General features: G+C 35.2%; 1 long non-coding RNA gene across 7 annotated transcripts in view; it reads right to left on the bottom strand.

Moving 5' to 3' along the window:
- The window catches only part of LOC145294153 (uncharacterized), an 81689-nt gene that overhangs the window by 45359 nt on the left and 11760 nt on the right, over positions 1-24570 (bottom strand). The window contains exons 1-2 of one of the 7 annotated variants that reach the window (XR_013869831.1): positions 14449-14899; positions 1335-1432 (exon numbers count right to left, since the gene is read on the bottom strand). The exons of 1 other annotated variant lie outside the window; for it this stretch is intronic. This is a non-coding gene — a long non-coding RNA (uncharacterized LOC145294153). Of the gene's footprint in view, positions 1-1334; positions 1433-14448; positions 14928-24570 lie in introns of those variants that run through there. 5 more of the 7 variants (XR_013869833.1, XR_013869836.1, XR_013869832.1 and 2 more) reach the window with 5 other exon arrangements.

Below are 24570 nucleotides of genomic sequence, written 5' to 3'. Positions count from 1 at the left end.
TCGTTTTAAAATAAGACTAGCAGGGATACCCAGCATTGCGCAGGGTAATATAAATTCAAATAGAAGTGAAATTATGTGTAATATCTTTATATTAAAATTTCTATCTCTTCCTCTCTCAAGTTGTATCTTTATGTTTCTTTCTTTTACTCTTTTCTTTTTACTGTCTTTATCCGTAAAACTTTTAGTATCTTTCACTTAACTCATTCCTCTCTCTTGTTTTCCTGTCCTCGGCTCATTAGGAATCAATGAAGAGGTCAAGTTATCTGCTGTGGACAAAGAGAAGATAGAGGAGTTTAAAGACTCCATCGTTTAGGAGGAGGGGAAATACCATGTAAATTTACCGTGGCATCATGATAAACTCCCACAGGTAAAAAGTAACTTTGTGCCTTCCTTAAGGATAATGGAAAGAGTGGCAGAGTCCTTAGAAAGGAAAGGAATGTATAATGAGTGTAACGGACCAGGATATAATACCCTAGCTCGCCGCAAGAAAATAATGAAATGACATTGAAAGAAACAAAGACTCAATTGATGGATAAAATAAACGTGTCGTTTATTTACTGTTGAAAGAATGTTTTAGATATAACATGTATTCATGTCCATGTGTGTGTAACCAATGTTCGTTGCGGGACTGGTGGTGTAGAAAGAATAGGAAATGTGTGTTCATCTCAAGTTCGTTTGTTCGCGCGTGGGAAGAGAAATGAGTGTTGTAGTGGAAATGAGAATGATAGTCCAGCGTGTAGACAAAGAAGAGGATATGAGAGTTGACATCAGTTAGCAGTCAGCTACGCGAAGGTGTTCTCAGGGAACAGTAGTAGATAGAGAGAGAAAGAGTGAGAATGTGTGCATACGGTCTGTTAGCTCGTGCCCCATACATAGTCACAGGGGTGTTGACGCGCGCGAGTGTGCGCCTCTCGAAAGGGAGGCGGCTGGTTAGCCCAACCTCTCTGGTCGAAAGCTGGTCCTAAAAAAAAGAAGCCGGTTATTGCTCTTTGTTTTATACGCATTTTCGGTGGTCTTTTGCGCATATGTGGATTTCCTTTGAAAGCGGAAGTGACGTCGTCCGCGTGTGTGTGAGTACATATGTGTGCGTTAGCGTGTGTGTATATATACACGTGAATGTGAGTGTATGTACGCAAACGTGAATATATGTACGTGTGTGGACGTGTGCGCGTATGTTTGTGTGCGCGTATGTTTGTCTGCGCGTATGTACATGACATAGCTTGAAATGTGAATGTGTGTTTTTGTGCGAGACTAAAAAAGGCTCGCACATGAGTACCTCCAAGTGTTTGAGGATTATGAGGAATATGGAATAGTGGAGCAGTTTTATGTCCTACCTGAGAAGTATGAAGATTATATTTGGGTTCCACATAGACCTGTTATTAAGGATGGACCCAGAGTGATGACAAAAATTCGTCTCGTATTTAACTGCTCCCTGAAATGTTGAGAGGGGATATCAATTAATGACGCTGCCTACATGGGCATGAACTTAACTGCTAAATTATTGGATTTATTGTTGGGATTCAGGAAAAACGAATATGTCCTAGGTGAAATAAGGAAGGCCTTTTTACAAATTCACCTTCAATCGGAAGAGGATAAAAACAAATTTTGTTTTTTCCTTTAAAAATGTGACAAATTATGTACTTACAGGTACAAAACAATTATATTTGGGTTCAATGCTAGCCCCTTCATTCTGAACTTCATTGTGAAATTCCATGCAGAAAAATATGCAAAGGATGCAACATCACATGCTATTTCCAACAATTTTTATGTGGATAATCTTGCCACCGCCAGTTGTGACAGAGAATCCCTACTTACTATTTATAACAATATTCGTAGAGGATTGTTAGAGGCAAGCTTCGATTTGCGATCCTACAATTCTAACTGTTCTAAGATTCAAGATAAAATGTTGGAGGATGAAACTATTTCTTCTCCCTTCTCAGCCTTTCAGAAGGTATTGGGATACCAATATGATTCTATTTGGGATACGTTCAAACTCTCTCCCACTATAGTGGACCCTGAGGTCAATACCAAAAGGGGGATTCTTTCGCAAATATCAGGAGTATATGACCCTTTGTCTTCGCTTCTTCTCGTCACCATACAGGGGAAGATCATTGTCAGCTTGATCTGGAAAAGCAAGTTGTTGTGGGATGAGTGGATTCCTGAAGAGCTCAATAACCTGTGGCAAAACCATGCCAAGGATCTAAATGACTTGGGGAAATTTGAATTTCCCAGGCGTGTATTGTCAGAAAATCGTTCTGTCGAATTTATTTGTTCTGTGACGCGTCAAAAACGCATATGGATTCACCTTGTATGCGAAACAGGAAGCGAATTGTTCTCTGTTGTTCGTAAAGGTCAGAGTGGCCCCAATTAAGGGGATATCACTTCCCACTTTGGAACTATTGGCTATGTTTTTAGCCCTTAAGGTAGCCCCTCAGATTTTGGGTGCCCTGGGACCCCTTAACATTGATAATTTTCTCCTGATGTCTGATTCCCAAGTTGCTCTCTTGTGGGTCCTGAACGGTAAAGGATCCAAGAAAAATATATTCATTGAAAACAGGATCGCAAAGATCAAAAAATTTTAAGATATTAATATTAAATTTGGCGTTCTACTGAAATTAAAATATGTTTCTTTGTCAGAAAATCCGGCAGATCTTCTAACTAGAGGTATCAACACTTCTAAATTTTCCCAGTTATTTAATTTCTGGATGTATGGCCCGGAATGGCTCAATAGAGATGGCACTGATTGCCCAATCTCACCCTTACCTTGTCTAAATGAAACTAATTAAAAAATTGTATCATGTTTTTACTCTAAGAAGGCATATCTTTCTGAAAATACCTTCCCGTTGGATATTACAAGGTATTCCAGCTTATCTAAGGTAATCAGCGTCTTAGAAAAAGTGTTGGAATTTTATGATTTGTTACGTCACCGTAGTGCTGACAATTTTAATAGGGCCAAATTATTGCTATTTGCTAATATGCAAATAGAGGCCTTCTCACATGAACTAGGTTACTTGAAACAACCTTTTGATAAAGTGCGTCCCCCTAGGGTAATTGCCTTAGGGTTATTCCTTGATAAAGATGGGTTAATTAGAACCAGAGGTAGGATACAGAATTCTGATATTCTGCCCTTTGAGGTCAAGTTTCTCCTTTTGTTGAGAAAAAAATCATTATTTAACAAAACTGGCGATTAAGAAAGCTCATTGTCACATGGGGATTAATTCAACCCTCAGTAAGTTAAGGCTGTCTAGGGTTTGGATCCCTCAGGGGAGACAAGCCGTAAAAGCCCTCTTGCATACTTGCATTGTATGTAAAAAATAAATTCTCTGCCTTGTAAGGCACCTGCAGGGTCTCTCTTGCCTGCTCATAGGGTGAACTTTGTTCGCCCATTTAAACAAGTGGGTGTAGATTTCACCGGTCAATTTTCCATAAAGGTTAGAGGAGTAGAAGTTAAAATGCACATATTGCTCTTTACATGCATGAGTTTATGTGCAATTCGCTTAAAATTATTGCCGGACATGAGCACCCGCTCTTTCATGTTGGCCTTTGTTAGGTTTATCAATTTATTTGGTATCCCTATGCATGTATATTCCGATAATGCAAAATCTTTTGTTGCGTTCGGATTATTGTTGTCGAATGTGCTCGAATCAGACAAGCTGAAGGAACAATTTAAATCTATTCGCATCATCCATCAAACAATTCCTCTTTATTCTGCCTGGCATGGGGGAGCTTGGGAGAGACTAATTCTGATGTGCAAAAGGCAATAAATGACAGAACCCTCACATATTGCTTCTGCCGACAGAGGCTTTAGTATTTTAACTCCAAATCATTTTCTACAAACAGGCTATCAACCTCGTTTGCTTATTAATATTTATGATTCTGAATTATGTCCTCCCCCCCCCCCCCCAAATTTGGACTGCCTTGTTACATTCCCTCGAAATGAGGAATGAATTTGTTGAAAAATTCAATCATATCTGGCACAATGATTACCTCTTGTCATTAAGAGAAGTCGATGCCAAAATTGGGAGCAGTTGTTCCCTCAAGTTATCTGTTGGAGAGATAGTACTTATTAAGTCTCCCAACAAAAGCACAATTTTGGAATCTTGGTAAAATAATTAAATTAATTACTGGAAGTGACAATAATGTTTGTTCCACGGTCATTCTTAAAGACAGGTGCGAACAAATCCATTCCTTAAAAAACCTTGTGCCCTTGGAAATTAAGGATAATGGTGATATTTTATCAACTGAGTTTATTGAAGAAGGAGGTCCCTTTTTCTGTCCAACCTGTTCAGTTCCTAATGATGGAACATCACTCATGGTGTGCTGCAATTCCTGTGACAGCTGGTACCATTTCAGCTGTGCAGGAGTTAATTAGCAAGATACCTTAGGGAAGTGGCTTTGTTCTAATTGTAAGGATGAAGCTCCGCAGGCCATTCTACATAGTGGTAATTAGCTAATGTCTGGATGCATGAGAATTATTGAAGTTTCATTTGGAAATTGACAGCAGACAGTGCCACGCATATTAATATTAAGAAGTTTTAACTGAATTGAAGTTATAATTATTGAATCTCAATTTGAATTGTCAACAAACACATATTAAGGTTAGGAAGTTTAACTGAATTAAAACATTAAAATTTATAAATTTGTCTGAGTTAAGAGTTATGTCTATTGGATTTGTCATTTATCTGACCATATTATTAATTAATTTGTATTGGGAAAAAGTAATGATTATCTATTACTCCCCCCCCCTCCTTAGCAGTGTGTGAGAAATTTCATTACAACCGTCATCTTTCTTGTTTAGGCCGCCTACACAGTTCTAGCAGCCGGTCCGTGATTGGTTAATTTTGAATGAGTCAAGTGAATTACTTGGCGCCTTTTTTTGTATCATGCTTTTATTTTTCATGCCACATACAGCTTTTTAGCAGCTCCCAGATGAGAATGGAGCTACGTCCATTTCTTCATGGTATATCACCAAACTGTTGGTGGACAAAGGATTATATCTCTACAAGCAGAGACACCATTTTATTGCTGAAAATATCCTAAGTACAGGATGACAGCCATGAACATTTCTTCATGTTTATTTACCAAATATTGGAACTTATTTCAATTCAATTACAGTTCCAAACGACTCGCATTATGCCTAATTATAGGCGCCAACATTCCCGCCGAGAACACCATGAATATACATGGATGCTTTTAAGGAAAAAAGAACTACCACTCCAACAATAGGAGTTTACACTACCGGCTCCATGATATGGAGGCAAAACTGGCACACCGTTTTTCAATTGGACTGTACCATGACCAATGACTTTTCTTTACTTAGCAATACACATGAAAAAATTGAAATAGCTTGAAATATTTCAATATTGGTTTGCATAGAAAGAGCTTGATGAGCTCAGAAAGAATCTTTTTAAATTTTTAAAATCTGATTAAAATTAAGGAAGTTATGACTATTTTTGTGCCTCACACGTTTGGATATTTTTCCCTCTTTAAGACCATATGCGTTTCGTCACATTTTTTACACTACTTTTTCAGTAAAAATGTCATATCTTTGTTAAAACACAAGACTAAGAAATGAAATTTGCCATATAAGTGTATTTTTATACAAGGAATCAGAATATGCAACTGAAAATCTCCCAAAGTTTATGGTTTCCAAATAATCTGCAGTAAATGTGCATAAATATGCAGCAATTCCTTAAAAATGCCATGTATCCATAAACAGAAAAGAAGTTGGAGAACTCAAAGTTGAATTGTAATGTGCTTTATGTACAAAAAACTTAAATCTAAACATAAGACCATTTAAAAATGAATATATTGCAATATTTCTTTGGTATTATTGTAGATTAACACCTTCTGTTTAACCCCACTCAACTCCTTCTGACCACCCCTCCAAAATGTGATTCTACCTTTTTAGGAAATTATGTATAAAATGCCATGAAAAACTTTAATGAAAGATAAACAAATTATTTTAGAATTGAATGTAAAATAATTTCCTAATATAGGTCATTCTAGCATTTTAGGGCAGTTAACTGTTTTTTTTTTCTATGGGAAAATATGCATGCTTTTTTTTTTTTTTTTTTTTAAGATGATTATGTGTAGTTTTAAGAGGGTTTCTATGCAATGAGAATATGGGGAGGATTGCCATTCGGACTTTGAATTAATTGTAGGGGCTAAGGAAAATTATGTGTGAACATACTGAAAACTTAGAGACAAAGCTAACAAAAACAATATTAGAGGGGGGAGCGGTTAGTTTCACAAAAATTTAATGTAAAATAATTTACCATTTCCTGGCCATTCTAGCATTTTAGGACAGTTAACTAATTTATTTTTATGTGTATTTTTCTTTAAGGAAGGATCTATTTTTTGTTTGTTTGTTTTAGATGCTTGTATGTGGCTTACAGAGGTATTTTATGGAGAGGGGCTTGCCACTCGAACTTAGTGTTATTGCTAGGGTTAAAGAGTGTTTTAGGAATATGAACCGTTACTTCATTTTTGTTTTGTTGTCCTAACTGCAAAATGCCGTTTCCATTTCAAATAAATATTTTACAGAAAGTTATATATATATATACATACATATATATATATGTGTGTGTGTATTCGACAGGTAAATAAGTCAGCAAATGTTATATTTAGTTTTAATTTAATAAGAAACTGCGTTGCGAAATTTCAAAGAAAATTCCATAAATTTGTTGATTTCTATTTTCGAGGTTGAAGGTGTTAATTCCATCCATAGGCCGTTTATACTACGCTGGAGCAGGTTGTAAAAATATCTTTCGCTTAATAAGTAGAAAAAAAAAATAACGAAATAAAAAGCTTCCTAATTGTAGTTTGATGTGTTTTCTTTTAAAATTTCAAGAATATTGATATAGATTTTGAGGGTTTGTATTACTATACACATAGATTCGAAAAAGTTGTCAAAAACAAATATATAACAAATAAATGTTATCAAAAGCAAGTTACTTTTCTACCTAACTGGATAATTTTTTAGTGTTTTTATTTAATGTAACATGTTTATGCAGCTTGAAAACAGTGTTTACCGATGTTTTGGAAAATTTAAAATGGCGCCAGACTCTTGAAATGGTAAGTTTGTGGAAAAGAGTTAAAAATAAAAAAGTAAACAAAATACTGCTAGAAACTCGCTCAATATATGTTACCGTGACATTGGCTGACATATATTCGGTGAGTTTTTAACAGTATTTTGTATAGTTTTTTTTATTTTTAACTCCTTTTCTCAAACTTACCGTGTCAAAGAGAGTCGGGCCGGGCGCCATTTTTAATTTTCCAATACATCGGTAAACACTGTACGTTTTTCGAGCTGAATAAACATGTTACATTAAATAAAAACACTAGAAAATTATTCAGTTAGGTAGAAAAGTAACTTATCTTGCCTTTGATAACATTTATTTGTTATATATATGTTTTTTGACAACTTTTTCGAATCTATGTATAAACGAGATTTTGATACTTATTTTGATTTTGAAAAAAAAAAACATTTGTGGCTGTTCGCAGTAAAACATTGTTTTAATTCGCTGTTCAAAACTAATTTAAAGAATAAAAGTGCATGCAAGCTATATATCTACAAAAGTTTATTTTGTTTTTTTAACCATGTTTTTAAATTTGACGAGAAATGTGAGAAATTGCAACAGATTCATAATGCCGAATTGGTTGGGATTGTTGTTATTATACATTCTGAAAACCGAAGAGTTCTAAACTAATGTTATTCTGCTAACAAAATAGCTCTAATTAAAACATATAAGAACATTTATATTCATATTTTCATGTTTTTCTTAATTCGTTCTTGAATAAAAATTAAAGAACGCGTGTTGTTTACACTGTGCTATGGCTGATTCTACAGGCTGGAGCTGCTGCTGCTTCTAGTAATACTAACTTCATTTGACCAAATTCGAGAAATAGAAACAATTTTTTTTTCGGGTAGGTCCTTTTAAATTATCAATTACCACGGTCCTACTCAACATAAAATAATACTTTTAATCGATAAAGATAGTAAAAAGATTGATTTACTTACTACTGGGTGTCCGAAGAATTTTTTTTTCAAAATGTTCGATACTCTTCATATTAAAGTCTTATTTTTAACACAACAAAAAAAGAAATGGTCAAAAATATTTCGGACACTTGACAGTATTAAAATTAACACCTTTACTGATTAGTTCCCAAATTTCATGACGAAATTCTTCATACAATCACGGTACCGGCGGTACGGACCTTTAGAAAACAGGGGGGGTCATTACAAAACCTTACCGAAAACGCCATTTTATGACGTTCACATTTTTATCACTTTATTTGCTTAAAACTCTTAAAATATATAATGTACATTCATATTTATTAATTCATTTGAAAGTATATTCATTTCCGAACAAAACAGTAGTAATTTGAAGACTTGAAGTGCTTTCACTGCTTTGGTTTAAAAAATATGGCTATTTTAGTAGAACTACCTTGAAATCTGTGATTATCCAAAGCGTTTTTTCGTCCGTGTGTATTACTACTTTACTGTTGTTATTGAATAAATTTTGAGTTGAAGGTATGGCTTTTGTAATTTGTGGTTTTCTTTTACCTCTGCCAGGGAGTAAATTGGTTTGTGAGAATTAAATGTCTCACACGTGTTATGATAATATTTTTTGTTTTTAATAGTATTTTCAAGTTAAATTCAAGTTTTATAATATGTTTTTGTTTATTAAATTGTTGGGTAAAAGTACAAAATAGTTACAATACACCCGCCAGCTCGGTAACATAAGTGCATAAGCATCAATAAAGTGATTTTTTAATATCAGCTAAATCCATAACAACCGGCACTTAAATGAATGGTTTATTTTATCGACACTACACCGTAACCACGTGATTAAAATTTTAGCAGACGAAAAATTGGGAGTCAAAAGAGTCACGAGTTCCGTCCATTCAATAATAATCCACTGAAAAACTTGCAAGAAACGGAACAGAAACAAATTTATAGTGCGGGTAATGCTCGTACAGGTCCGATATTGATTGAAATTAATGACGGTATAAAGGGGGGGGGGTTTAGAGTTAATGAACATAGCCGGGCGTAAGTACAAAGCTGCCCCTCCTTTCTGTTGAAAAAAATGGGTATAGTTCTTTAATATTGTCTACAGTAATAAATGCTCGAAAATTCATTGAACTGCTTGTGCTTCTTTCTTTAATTCTTTTTCTGTTGTTCGAAGTTATCAACTCGACACGAATAAAGGGTTCATTTTTTTCCTCATCACAGATGACGTGCCACGTGACCCAACTTTACCCCGAACTGAAAACGAGGATGGATCTTGGGATCCTATCGGTTTACATTAACCTTTTTTAACGCTATCTTTTTTTTTTGTTTTTGTAAATATGAAGAATTACTCCACCCTCGAAAATTCTTTTAAAATTACCACTCTGAGAGGTTTCCGGGGTCGCTGAAAACGAAAATAATGTTTAAAATTACGGCAAACAAGTAGTTTCCAAGATATGAAGAAATGTTAGTTTAAAAAAGCGGGGGATCACTTTTCTATAATAATTTAACGTGTTCACGATTTTTTTTTGGGGGGGGGAATCCTTTAAAATTACCTGTTTACATTTGGTGGGAGGCAGTGAGGGACGCAGGGTGTTTTGGCGGCCGCGAGTGATCATTTTACGTTAAAAAATCATAAAGTGAATGCATTTCTTCATATCTTGGAAACTACTTGTTTCCAGGAATTTTAAACGTTAGTGGTAATTTTAAAGGATTTTCCGAGGGTGGAAAGAAAATCCCCCCCCCCAAAAAAAAAATCGTCACTAAGTGGGTGATCATTTTACGCTAAATTATTATAGAAAAGTGATCCCCCACTTTTTTAAACTAACATTTCTTCATATCTTGGAAACTACTCGTTTGCCGTAATTTTAAACGTTATTTTCATTTTCAGCGACCCCGAAAACCTATAAGAATGGTAATTTTAAAGGAATTTTCGAGGGTGGAGTGGAGTCTGGAGTACTTCTTCATATTTACCTTTTTTTTTTTGTACAATTTGAACGTCTGATAACTTTGCTCGGAAAATGACGTCAACCGCCGGCATTCGCCGATTACGAAAGCGTAACAAACAAACGCTCAAAATAAAAGAAACATTTAAATATTAACAGAAGAAAAAAAAAAGGGTAAAGGTTACCTTACGCTACAACAGAACACTGATCACTCTAATTTATTTTTTTAGAGGTATGCGAGGTCGCTGACAACGAATCTGATAATCTAATCCGCCGCAAATTTACCGTTTGCATGGTATGAACCCCTAGATCTTGTGACTATTTTATGCCATTTCACCGCTTTAGTGCTTTCCTTACATAATACGTTCGCGTAAAAAAAAAAAAAAACACATTCTAAAATAAAAATTTAAAAAACAACAACAACTTACTGTAACAATTTTTGTTTCATTTTTTTGTAATAAATATTTTGGTGTTTTTTTAGTTTACCGACATCTCGGCATTCACCTTTAATTTGTCGACTAAACAGGTTTTCGTGTACGTTGAGAACGAATATCGCATTTATTTTTTGCGCAAACAAGTAGTTATCCATATTTGAAGATATTCAGTATCCAACGTTTTCTTTTGTTGTTGTTTTTTTTCTGGCATCCATTTAGGAAAAACCGCCAAAAAAAGCCAAACGGAGCTAAAAAAGGCCAAAGCATGCCCCCACCCGGGCCCACCCCCAACTTTTTGGTTTCAAGGCCGAAATGACCCCCCACCCCATCATTCCGGATATTTTTCCGCTTTCCGATATCGAAACGGGCAATCTATTTTTCACTTTGTTAATTATATTCATTTTTTTTAACTTTCTTACTAAACTGCGCGCACGCGTGTAGTCACTTGATGTTTCACAAGGTGCATGAATACATAGCGGACATTTTAAATGACAAGAAATATTTTTCATAAAATAAAAAGTTTTCACCTCATTTAATAGTAAAAATATTGCTGTCAGTGAGTTTTCGCGAGCGGTAAAAGCATATTTTATGTTTTTCGTACTTATTTTGTGGAGAGGGGGTTTTCAATTATATGAACTTGTGTGGTTTAACAGGTGCTTCTACAGTTTAATTAACCATTTTCCCATAAGTAACGTGCCGACACTTACCGAGTAGAATATCGTTTAACATTTCACAGAAATTCTGTTTACATTTGGGGAGACAGTGGAGGGGCGGGTGTGTTGTGGCGGCCGCACCCCCGCCCTTCCATTGCCCCCTCCCCCAATGTAAACACAGAATTTCTGTGAAATGTTAAACAGTATTCTACTCAGTAAATGTCGGCGCGTTACTTATGGAAAAACGGCTAATTAAACTGCAGAAGCACCTGCTAAACTACACAAGTTCTATAATTGAATACCCCCTCCCCACAAAAAAGAACAAAAAACATAAAATATGCTTAAACTGCTCGTGAAAACTTATTTTTTTAGATCTATTAAAAGGGGGTTAATACCATGCAAACCGTAAATTTGCAACGGATTTGATTATCAGATTTGTGGCCAGCAACATCGAATATCCCTAGTGGTCGGTGTTTTTAATGCTTATATTTTCATTTTATCCTACTTAACGATATGAAAACATTTTTCAAGTAAAATAACAATGAATCTTAAAACATTAAATAACAATAAATAGATTAGAATACTTCACTCGTAATATTATACAAGGATTTTTATATATATCTTTAATACACCCATTTTACTTACTCTCGTATTCAATTAAACTTTGAAACTAAAGGGGTCTTAAATCCGAACACAAATATAACGATAATCTATAAACATTATCTGCCACTAATACGAAACTAAAACTAACCGTAACATTTTTGCAAGGCTGTTACGTCCATAATATCGAAACAAAAATTAAAAAAATTAAGTATTGGGTAACAAAGAAATAACAAGATCTAATTTAGGAACCCAACGAATGGGATATATATTAAAAAAAATGTTTTAAATGGCTTATGGCTCTCTGTAGCAACTTGTCATGACTCTGCTCTTAAATAAGGATACGAAAATTAGGCGACATATTAATATTTAAATGGGATTTTCCGTAACCACAACAAAGGTAGATGTTTCTCGCATGCCTTTCTAACTAGGGATTTCCCCTTCCTTCCTTCTCTTCAAAAAATGCTCCATTGCCAAAAGTGTGCTTATTCATAAAGTCTGAAGAAATGCTGGTTTTGAAAATTTTCAAACGACATAATGCTTGAAATTGTCGAACTGGACATGGAAATAATTGTAACGTAAATTGAAATACACTTTTTGTTGCCATCAACACCTTGTTTTGAAGTTTTGTTTTTGCTTACAACAGTATATATAAATATATATATATATATATATATATATATATATATATATATATTAAAGAAAATACGTCAAAATGTTTATGAAAATCGTAAATTGTTAAATGAAAGTACAGGAAAAATTTAGTTGTTTTTTTTTCTCAAGAAAACATAATATTTTTTTTTTGTTTTTTTATGGCTGTTCACTGCCGACGAAAGAATTTTCTTGAGATGAAGGTATTTCCTTAGGAATCTTTTACTTCGGTCGACTATTGAACGGCCATCGATGGCACTGAGGGAGGGATAGGGTGTAGAGGAAATGGAAGGAAGCTCCCCAAAAACCGGACAGCTTTTGGAAATGTGATTTATGATGGAGACAAAAGGATCGTTTCCGAATTTTTGTCTTCACATAAATTCAAGTAAATATATACCCAGAAGCTCCCTGTTGGTCCCGCATTCTTGCTTGGTGTTTGCTTCGTTTCCACATCCTTTCGACATGGTTCGTTGTTGGCTTCGTCACGGGGTTTACAAAATGCATACTTATAATTCACTGTCAGGTGGTTGGTGGAATCCTTTTCCTCCTACTTTGTTATATGCCCTTCCAACAGTCGGATATACGAGTGTAGTACCCGGCAGAATATAATTGTTTATTATTGGAAGGAGGGTTTCAGCGTTGCGATTTTGTACGGTCACCAAAAAAAACAAAAACTTTCCTTCTCGGTGATGTAAATAAAAAATAAAAAGTTGATTTAGCGTATGCAGTCACACACACACACACACACACACACACACACACACACACACACACACAAGCATACACACACACGCTCGCGCGCAAATAAACGAACCTTTATTCATTTTAATTTCCCCACGCATTTTTATAAGTTCTTCCAGCAACGGCACAATTTCAAATACGCCCACACACTTTTCTCACAACAAAAATAAAATGAACATATTTCTGGCGGACGTAGTTGGCGACAGTATCATGTGACACAAGCGACCAATGAGAAAATTCAGAAGATTGTCTTTTTAACGCTTTTCCGGTAATCTCCAAAAATACCGTTAGGGCTTACAACATGGCCGCCAGAAGAGTCAACAAAAAACTGCGAATAAAATATATAAAACTCGTAATTTCTGTTTTTAAAGTGGGTTGTCAATTTTCTTTATGAAATATACTTCCAAAATAAACTATTACAGTCGTTTAAAACATAACAGAAGTATTATTTTTTATTTTTTAAAAACAATGTTTACAAAATGTCACACGCATCCATTCCGCACATTTTCTAATTAATAACAACGAATTACTTTCCTCACAAATTACTTTCCTCATGGGACTTTTAAGTAAGGCGAACTCCGCCAGATAAAACACAAACTTTAAAATAATCTCATTATTTTTACACAGGACTTTAACCTTCTAAACTCCTCGATTCCACAAAGGACTTTCATCTAACATTTTAATCATAACTTCGAAAGAACATTCACCGATTGGACCTTTGTTTATTCACCTTGTTGTTTTTGTTAAAAAATAAATGCAGTGCATTTTGTTTCATTTTTATTATTATTATCATTATTTTGTTTGGGGCAAAGAGATTTAATTTTACTTAAACTTCTGCACCCCTACAAGCGTTTCAACATTTGAACATCGCTTGGCTGAAGCCGATGATTACCGGTCTCGCCTGATCCATGCTTGACGGGAATTCCCGAGAATCCGGGTCAAATTATGTAAGGGTACCAAATTTTCTTGAAAGTAATTTTTGTGGTGGAATTAGCTCGAAATGACGTTGAATAAACGTTTGCATTTCGTAGCATTAACTTCACAGTTCGTATGCGCATGCTCACTGAACCAGTTCATAGAAACAACAAAGATGGTGACCAATTCAAACTACTGGAAATTACATTGCATAATGCAATTATTTATATCCCGAAAACTATTTGTTGGCGCTAATTTTTCCTGTGATATTCAATTTCAGCATACTCGAAAACCACTTAGAGTCGTAATTTTATTGAAAAATTTTAAGACGTCTTCAGTTGGCATAACGGAGCAAATTTTTTTTTTTTTTTTTCAATATTTTCATTTTTTAATGTCTCGATTAAACTAAACAAGTACCATTTAAAGTTATAATAATTAATTTCAGAAATGAATTTTCCAAACATATAATATTTTGTAGATTTTAATTTACTTACCTGTTTTTCTCTTATTTATTTATACAAAGTTTTTTTTCTTCGTAAATTCATTCTCTTGAAAATTCATTATGTCGTTTCTGTTTTGAACAAATATTGCCGCCGCTGCCTGCGGTTGCTGCGTTATATTACTACATGAAACATATGGAAAAGTATCTTTTCAGTATCATGAAAACTAATTCCCGGCCCGGATTTTAAATGCGATATTCGTTTTCAGCACATTCGAAAACCACTAGAAAATAAGTTTTTTAAGGTAAGTTTTGTGTTGGTCTACTAGGCTACAATTACCTGAAAAAGTGTTTGTTTTTATTTTAAATTGCTATGGACGCTGTCACTGTCTGTTCAAAATATCCTTCTTTTTTTGAAGAGCGTTAGTCGCAACTGAATTATTTCCCTTGATTATTGCTTTCATTAACCTAAAAATGTAAATGCGATATTGTGGTGATTGCTGAAATATAAATGTTGGAAAATCGTGAAAGAACGGAATAAATCATTAAACGAATGGAGTAAAATGCGGTTAATAATAATAAAAAAAAAAAAAATAAAAAAAAATGGTAGACAAAGGATGACTACAGAAAACCCCATACTTTTGATGCCTTGTGTCTAATTTGTAAAAAATTAATTTTTTTCGCAAATTAATTTTTCAACATATAGTATCTGTTCTGCTTTCAAATTAAAGAGAAGAACCCCCCCCCCCAATACCTTGTGTCTAAATTTCCCCTTAATAAAATGTGGAACCAAAATTATTTCCCTTGGCTTTATTCTCAACAAACGTTAGAGAACATACTCTCCGAAAGTGAGAATTTCTAATCTAACGTTTCTTTTTTGTTGTTTTTTTAATATCTACATATAGAATAGCCGCTAACAAGAACGAAGGTTGATTATCGCAAAGACAGGAGATGCCTATTAACCTTAGTTATGAAATGACAAAGGCTATAGATAGGAGGAAATGAGTTCCACCAGTTTGCACTTCTTGGAAAGATGCACATGTCCCTTTGTAACCACACGTGCAGCCTTCATAAAAGATAACATAATTCGTTATTTAACAGCAAAAGTTTTTTGGTTTTTTTTCTTTTTACAAGTTAGTCACCACTTATCAAGGCCCGGAAGCCACTTGGAGATAAAGGTTATTGCGTGTACAGTATGTTAGTATTGGAGATTTGATAAAGTATCTTATTTAAGGGGTGGTTCATCAGGAATTTGTTTATATTGGACTTGAAGATATCCAGGTTGTAGTCAGGTGGGAAACAGGCAGACGGAACAGAGTTCCACAGGCGTGCAGTTCTCAGAAAGAAGCTTTGTCCATGGAATCTACGTTTTGATTTTTGCACAGATAAGGAATGAGGAAAATTTTTGACAGTGGTTTCAGCTAGACGGGTGTTTAACGTGAAAGATTGGCGAGGGGGGACCAGAGATTGGAGCTCAGACGAGCACCTGCCATGGTACTAACGATAAAACAAAGACAGGCTCGCAACATCTCTCCTGTGGGAGAGAGGTTGCAGGGAAGAGAAAAGGGCATCACCCACTAGGCCACACAGCCTATTTTGTACTCTGTTAAGGCAGGATAGGCTGTTTTTAGCAGCTCCTGCCCAGATGTGGCAGCAGTACTCCTTCCTTGGATGTACTTGGCTTTTATATAGATAGAGAATTGCATCAGGGGTGAGATGTCTTCTTGAGCAGTAGAAGGATCCTACCATTTTTCCAGCGACCTTGGCAACTGACTTGATGTACATGTTCCATTTCAGGTCAGGAGTAAAGGTCAAGCCCAGAAGCTTATCAAAACATGGAGCTTCCCTTAGACGAGAGCCACCTATTTCAATTGATGCCAGATAGGGATCAGAGTGTTGATGATGTAAAGATAGGAGCTTTGTTTTAGATGCATTAAAAGTAACCAGCCACCTTTTCCCCCACTGTACCACGCGCTCAGATCGGCGGAGAGAGAATCTGAGAGAACTTTGTCATTTACGGCCTTTGATGTGTTGCCATAGATAGTCGTGTCATTAGCATAGATGTCAAGATTTTAGTATGTGTTTTGGGAGATCATTAATGTAGATCAGGAAGAGCGTTGGGCCCAGGATGGACCCCTGAGGGACTCCAGCATTAATATTGAGGGCCTCTGATTTCTGCCCATCAACCATTACTCTTATGAGCCTATCAGAGAGAAATGATTTAATGATTGAGAAAACATTTCCAGTTATACCGTAGCTGGAAATCTTGTGAAGTAGGCCCTTATGCCATACCTTATCGATTGCAGTTTTTATAATTTAAGAAAAATAAATGTACGTTGCTCACTTTTCTTTATTCAAAATGTATATTTACAATTAAAAACAATATATATATAAATATATATATATATATATATATATATATTGTAAAGAAACATTTTGAAACACATGCACAAACACACACATACATATATATTATGAAAATTCATCTAGACAACGCATAAAACCACTTGATGTCAGAAGTTAACAAGAACGAAAGATGATTGTCGCGAAGACAGAAGATGCTTATTGGCCTTAGTTTTGAAAGGACTATGGCTATAGGAAGGACGAAAACAGTCAGCAGAAAGGGAGTTCTGCAAGTCTGAAGTTCTTGGAAAGAAGCTACTGGAATAGAAAGTTGTATTACAATGAGATATCAAAATAGCAAGTCAAACGAGCTAAAACAAAGGATATTCTAATATTTATAAACGATCTCCCTGATAATATTGTGTCTGAGATGGGTATATTTGCTGATGGTACAATGCTCTATAACATGCATGAGGGAAGAATGAATGTACATAAATATAATACACAGGCAGAATCGTTATAAAATGACCTCCAGACTGTAGTGGAATGGGGCCACAAATGGATGGTAACATTTAATGTCAGTAAGACTAAGTTGCTTTCCTTTAACAATTACAGGACACCTCTCTAACCGCCTATATACACGACAAATAACACCCTACCTGAGAATTTTTCCTTCAAACTGCCCTATGTTGACCAAGGACCAATTAAGTGAAGCATCAGAACAGATACTACATGTTGAGATATCAAATCTTTTATTCACGTTAAAATATAAAAAATACAAAAAACAATGAACAAAAAATTTAGGCACAAGGCCAACTCAAAAAAGCGAGAGGGGGTTGTTGGTGATGTTGGTTAATCAATCTCATCTTTTTAGAACTTAAACAAATATTTCTCTTAGTTAGCATCTTCTTTTACCATAATACCGTGTTCACCCTTTTGCACTGTGAGGGTGAGGGGAGGATCCTACTTAAACCTAATTTTAAAACATTTTTTATTTGTATGTAAAAACAAAAAAGATAACAATAATAAAACTACACTTTGATCCAGGCCTGAAGGCCAAGCCGTAGGGCCAGGTACGCTTCCCGCTTTCTGTTGTTTGCATTCATATAGTTTCGCTTTATAATACGAAAAAGACAAACAAACACTCGAGATGACGGCATGGTGGGAATGTTTTTTAACTCAATCAAAAAAAAGGAAAGAAACTGTTCATTTGCAAATCTCAGATATTATGATCTCTGAAAAGCCTTTCGCAGACATACACAAATGCTTGCACCCATTTTGCCATTAATATATATGCTAGCAGGGGTACCCGGCGTTGCCCGGGTGTTTGTAGGTGTGTGTGTTAAAAAAAAAAAAAAATTAGTAGGAACATAAGGATTGAACCCCCGAAGCCTTGACGCGAAGGTGAAAATGAAAGGGGAAAAAAAGCCTACCACCTAACGATCTCAGCCACGAGGGCAGAGGAATTGAGAAGCATGTTAAATTAAGGGTTAAAAAGTGAAAGAGGTTTGATTGACAGGTGGCCGGTAAATGAGGTTATCACAAGAGCGTTACGATGACATTGGTATTTTTTTATTTACTGCAGGGCAGTCTTCCCCAATATGATGGTGGGGGAGACACCAGTTCCCCATTTAAAGGGGATTGTCCAAATTGAATAGCAATTGTCTGATATAAGGAGAAACTCCACATTGATCAAAACTGATTGGATGTTTCCGGTGATCGTGCCAGGAATGATGGTTATTTAGATTTGTTTCGATTTTATTATACAAAAAAGCCCAATCCACATGTGACGATTGAAAAATGTTGAATATTTAGCTTTTCAGAGTCAAGCAAATTAAATAGACAGGCGATCCCCATTGTTAACTCGTAGATATTATCATTTCGACATGATATAAAAAATTTTAAGAAGGTGCGAGCTGACCGATTGCTTCTCGGAAAAAAAGCCTTTCTCAGACATACAGAAAAAGCGAACACACAAACACGCACACATTTTCGCTTTTATATATACAGACTAGCAGGGGGGGGGTACCCGGCGTTGCCCAGGTGTTTGGAGGTGTGTGTGTTTGAGGGAGTAGATCAAAACAACCGTTTGGCTCGATGTTTGGAGGTGTAAAAGAAACAAAAGTTTTAGTAGGAAGGTAGGCTTGAACCCCGAAGCGTTGATGCGAAGGTGGAAACAAAATGGAAAAAAACCCTGCGACCTAACCATCTCAGCCACGAGGGGAGAGGAAGTGATAAGTGTCTTAGGTTGAAGATTATAAAGTGAAATTGATAGGTGCGAGAAAGTTAAGTCGCGTGATGTTTGACCTAGTTTTGCGCTGCAAGCCAGTTTTTGTTTCCCCCATCCATCATTCGCTTTTTTTTACATTGAAAAGCGTAAGGAAAAATATCTCAAAAATAGCGCGTAAAAGTCGGGCAAATTAAAGATAGCTGTGACCCCAATTCGTAAGTCGTAGATATTATGATTTAGACAGCATATAAAAAGTTTTAAGAAGGAGTGAGCCGACCGAGAAGCCCGGCGAAATAAGCCTTTGGCGGACACACACACGCACACACACACACACACACACACACACACACACACACATTAACACACATTTTGGCTTTTATATATATAGACTAGCATGGGTGCCCAGCATTGCCCAAGTGTTTAGAGGTGGTAGTGATAGTGGGGTGGGTGGGGGTTAAATCAAAACAAAGCAAAGTAATAACCCTGTTTAAATATTATAAAAAATAATGTTAAAACTTCTTAAAAAAATTGGAAAAACTAAAAAAAAAACAAAAAAAACAGTGAACATGATGGAAAAAAAACAAAAAAAAAAACGAACCTGATGCAAAACAAACGATGTTAAAACTTCTTAGCAAGGATGCCCAGTGTTGACTGGGAAAGAGGTAGGCTCGAACCCGAATCCTTGAGGTGAAAGTGAAAAAAAAAGCATGACGACTTACCTTGATGCTACGAAGGTAAGGGAATGAGAATGAATGAAATTTAATAATTAAAAAGTGAATTGACAAGTGCGTAAATTTAATGAGGTCAAACGTCAATCCTGCAGTTAAGTTTGGCTGTGAGGCATCTTTTTTGGTTTTGCTTCCCCAAGATGTTGGGTTGGGGGAAAAACTAGCTCCCCATCAAAAATGGAGGTGTCCAAATGAAAAGCAAATGTCTGATATGATGGTTTTCACTACATTGATCAAAGCTGATTTGCTTTTTGGACATCCCCGGCGGGAAAGCCGAGGAGCTGTGTTCTGTATTTATTTGCTTCCCAACTGAGCAAATTAGGCATGAGGTCGTTTTTTAATGTGGAGAGGGGGAGAGGAAGGGGGAAGGAGGACTAGCTCCCCAAGGTAGGGGATGGGAGCTGGTACCTCTTGTTATATAGGGTTGCCCCTACATGGACCAAAAACTCATTGCCACAAGGACAATGGTCTTTGATTGCAGTATCTACCGGAACAGATACTACACAAATGTGATTTGATCTTGGCCAAAAGGCCAAGCCCTGCAAAAAGACAAGGAGCTGTGTTCATTTCGATGTTGTTTTCACTTTATTCATACTAAAAAGCTAAAGAAACACGCAATAGAGCGAAATAGCGCAAATTTTATAAAAGTCAATCAAAATAAATCTAGACACGACATGCGTTCGCAAATCATAGATATTATTATCTTATCTAGGGGGTATGTAAACAGTTCTAAGACATAGTACCCCCCCCCCGAGAACCCCAGTGAAAAAAGTCTTTCTCGGACATACAAAAATGCACGCGCCACATTTGCCTTTTATATATATAGACTAGCGGGGGTGCCCAGCATTGCCCGGGTGTTTAGAGGTGGGATGAGGGGTAAATAAAAAAAAGCGAAGTAATAATCCTGTCTACATATAACAAAAAAAAAATGTTAAAACTTCTTAAAAAAATTGGAAAAACAGAAACCCAAAAAAAACAGTGAACGTGATGTAAAAAAAAAAACCCCAAAAAATGAACATGAGACAAAATGAACAATTTTAAAACTTCTTAGCGAGGGTGCCTAGCGTTGATGGGGTAATGAAAAAAAAAGTTTTGGAGAAGGAGGTAGGCTCGAACCCGAATCCTTGAGGCAAAAGCAAAAAAAAAGCGTGATGACTTACCTCGACGCTACAAAGGTAGGGGAATGATTAAAAAGTGAATTGACAAGTGCATAAATTTAATGAAGTCAAACATCAATCCCACAATTAAGTTTGGCTGCGAGGCAGTCTTTTTTGTTTCCCCAAGTTGTTGGGGGGAAAACCAGCTCCCCATCAAAAGTGGGGGGTGTCCAAATGAGAAGCAATTGTCTGATATGACTTTTTCACCGTATTGATAAAGCTGATTTGCTTTCTGGACATAACTGGCTGGTAAGCCAGGGAGTTGCTTTTCTCCATCAGTTTCACTTTATTTATACTAAAAAGCTGAAGAAACACGCAACACATCGAAATAGCGTGAATTTTGTAAAAGTCGATCAGAATAAATCTAGATAACGTCCCTTAGCAAATTGTAGATATTATTATCTAGGAGTATATAAACAGTTCTAAGACATAGTACCCCCCGGAGAACCCCTGCGAAAAAAGCCCTTGGCTGGACATACAAAAATGCGTGCGCCGCTTTTGCCTTTTATATATATAGATATAGATGGTAAAAGGAATTATGTTATCTCATATAATAAAAAAAAAAAATGAAACAAATGAAACTAATGTACTAATTAAAAGTTTTCAAAGTAATATATATGTTTAGACACAGCCAAAACACTGAGAAAAATTAAGCTTTTTTTTACTAATTAAAATTCATTTGATTTTTTAAAACTAATTAAAATCTATTTAATTTAATTTAGATTGAGGAAACAGTTTCGCGAAAAAACAAAAAATAACACAAATGAAAAGTTTTGTCATGATTTTAAAAGAAAAAAGGCGCTTCTACACTATTAGAATGAAATTTTGTAGTCGATAAGTGGTGTTTTCAGATGAAAAAACAATGGTTTCAACTGATTTTTTTGTCAATTCTAATGAATTACAATAGTAGCTTCCAAATTATGCTGTCGAAATTACCTGAATATTACTGAATTATTAAAAAAAAGTAATTTTAATTGTGTTAGTAGGTAAAAAGTTTCAGCCATCTTGTTTTTATAAAATAAACCAAAACGAAACCATAAACAAGGGAAGTAACTCTAAATGTTTAATGTGACTTATGCAAAACAAATGCCAAAAGCCCACGGGCATGCAGGAAATAAAAAATCCGTATTATATTTGAGCAAAAATAATAAATATCGCACTGAATCAATTCCCTCAGGTCCATTTCTTTTCCTGAGTTTTCTCAGAATTATCAGGAGGAAATAACCTCCCTTTTGAACTCTCCTGTGGCAAAGAAAATTGTGTTCTTCAAATTCTATTTTCTTTAATAAATAATTTTCTACCTTAGCGAGTTTCATAATTTTTTGATATAATCATCTTAAAAATACGAGGTATAAGTAGATACCATTGTTTTCATCTGAAATTCAGTATTACGATTTTCGAAATTTTGTTCTAATAGTGTAAACGCGCCGAAAAAAAAATATATATTGCGAACCATACATAAATCAAAAATGTAGATTTTCTTGAAGAAAAAAACTGTACTTTCATCTAACAATTTATGGTTAAAAAACATCAATCTTTTCTTGAAAAAAACCCCAAAAAACTTTTGTTGATAAATATTAAAAAAAATAAAAAGAATAACAGTAAATAAACGATACAAAGTGCAACTTTTCTTTTAAAAAACAAATATATTATTGAAATTATTATCATCACTTCCAATGAAGATCATTTCGACATTTCAAACGTTACCAATAGAAAGACAAAGAGAAAGATAAAGAAAAGCAACAAGAAAAAAAATGGGAAGAGAAAAAGCTTGATCAATAGAAACAAACAAGCAAACAAACAAACAATTTTATTAAGAAAAAAAAGAAACTTAGAGCAAAAAAAAAAAGTTCGCGAGCTGTCTGCTGCTAAGATTTTTCTTTCAGCTACAAAGAAAGTCCTTTGTGTGGTAACAATTACGAAAGATAGAACAAAGAGAGACCGGTTAAGAAGTCTTTTCTTTACTTACTGCGATGATACGAGATTTCAACCAACGTAGGTTTCTTTTTTAGAAAGGTCAAAATACTTTAGCAAAGTCGAAAAGATTTTATTCCCTTTTTTTGCAATTTATGCTTACATTTTGTAATGTCGTCTATTTTAAAAAGTCCTCTCGAGTAGATTAGTTGAAATATCTACATACAAAGATAACTTATTATCTGAAATAAGGTTCTGAGAGTGTTCTTTTATAGCAAGGAATTAATTTCCTCCTTTTGCTGAAGGAATAACCTGAAAAATACACATAGTTCTTCATATAATGATGTTCTTTAAAGAGATGAGAAGTTCGGTAAAAAAAAACCACTTCCTCCTTTGAATCTGGTCAGGATAGAAATATTCTTTTCTTTTGTCTTAGAAAAACTGCAGCTTGAGACATATCCATTTTCTTTGGGCCTTAGAAGAAAATATCTAGTTATAGTGATAGACACTTCCAATTCAATCTTTCCTAGTGAAAATATTTCCTACATGTATCTCCTCTCCTGCAGACTTGTTGTAGCTCTCCAATATATTTAACTGTCAAGTCTTCGACAGGTTTATTGGATTTACTTGAAGTAGATTTCTCTCAGTCGGATGTGACTTCATCAGGTAACTTAGACGAATGACTTCAACATTATAAACTTTGCCAGGTAACTTCGACGAGTTCACTTCAACATTTTAACGTCCTGTTTAGACGGAGAGAAGATAGCACGTCAACACATTGCAGGTTTCAAGTCCGAACTTCCCACTTTAGCTTGAATTTTATCACAAAATGCGGGAATGTGCAGATCTGTCAACAGGCAGAAATTAGTCATATGACACATCAGCAGCAGCAGTGAAGCAAACTCGAGAGAAAGGAAGAAGAGGAAAAGAAGAGAAGAAGAAATATATCCCTCCCAAAATTGTTATTATTATTAGTAGTAGTAGTAGTACTGCTACTACTACTACTACTACTACTACTACTACTACTACTACTACTACTACTACTACTACAGTAGGTTTTTGTTAGTCTTTTTTATTGTATTTCTATTTTTTCCGGTTTGTTTGTTCTGAAATTCGTCTGTGTCTGTTACTTTGCTCGGTTTAATACGGTGACTGCTAGTCGAGCCCGAACGATAATTGACGGAAATTCTCGAGGATCCAGCTCAAATTATGTGAGAGTGCCTTTTTTTAATGATAAATGTCAAGAAAATGTTAGAAGGAGCAAAAATTAATGATTTTAAGGAAATGTTTTAAAAAAAACGCTCATAGAAAATCTTTTGTGTTTTTTATTATAAAATCATTGTAATTCAGCGCCCCGCCTTGTGATTGGCTGATCAGCATCAGACAGCAGTTAAACCCGAGCTGTTGCCCGATATAATTGATCTGTTGACAGCATGTTCCGACAAAAGCTGAGCGAACCCTGAAATAAGTCTGAAACACAATATTCACCACTACCGATACGCCCATCGGAAGTAAACGATTGATTTGTAATGCAAATCATTTTTTTCAATTCACATAGAACGATAAAAATGATATAATATTTTGTCGAAACACTTTCTTGATCTGCCCTGTATTTAAAAAAGAAACAATAAAAAACTCTAAACCATTGGCGTAGCTAGGGGGGGGGGCGGGTCGCCCCGGGCGGCACACCTGAGGGGGCGGCATTTTGAGAAGGTAAAAATAGAAAGTAGAAAAAATAAATAAAAATAAACAAAAGTTAACAAAAAATATGAAAATTTATACCAAAAACGTTGTAAAAAATCGGA

Source organism: Euprymna scolopes, chromosome 15 (assembly GCF_053919585.1).
Source record: "Euprymna scolopes isolate OS-2025 chromosome 15, ASM5391958v1, whole genome shotgun sequence".
NCBI classification, from domain to species: Eukaryota; Metazoa; Mollusca; class Cephalopoda; order Sepiida; family Sepiolidae; genus Euprymna; species Euprymna scolopes.
This window is presented reverse-complemented; position numbering and strand designations above follow the sequence as displayed.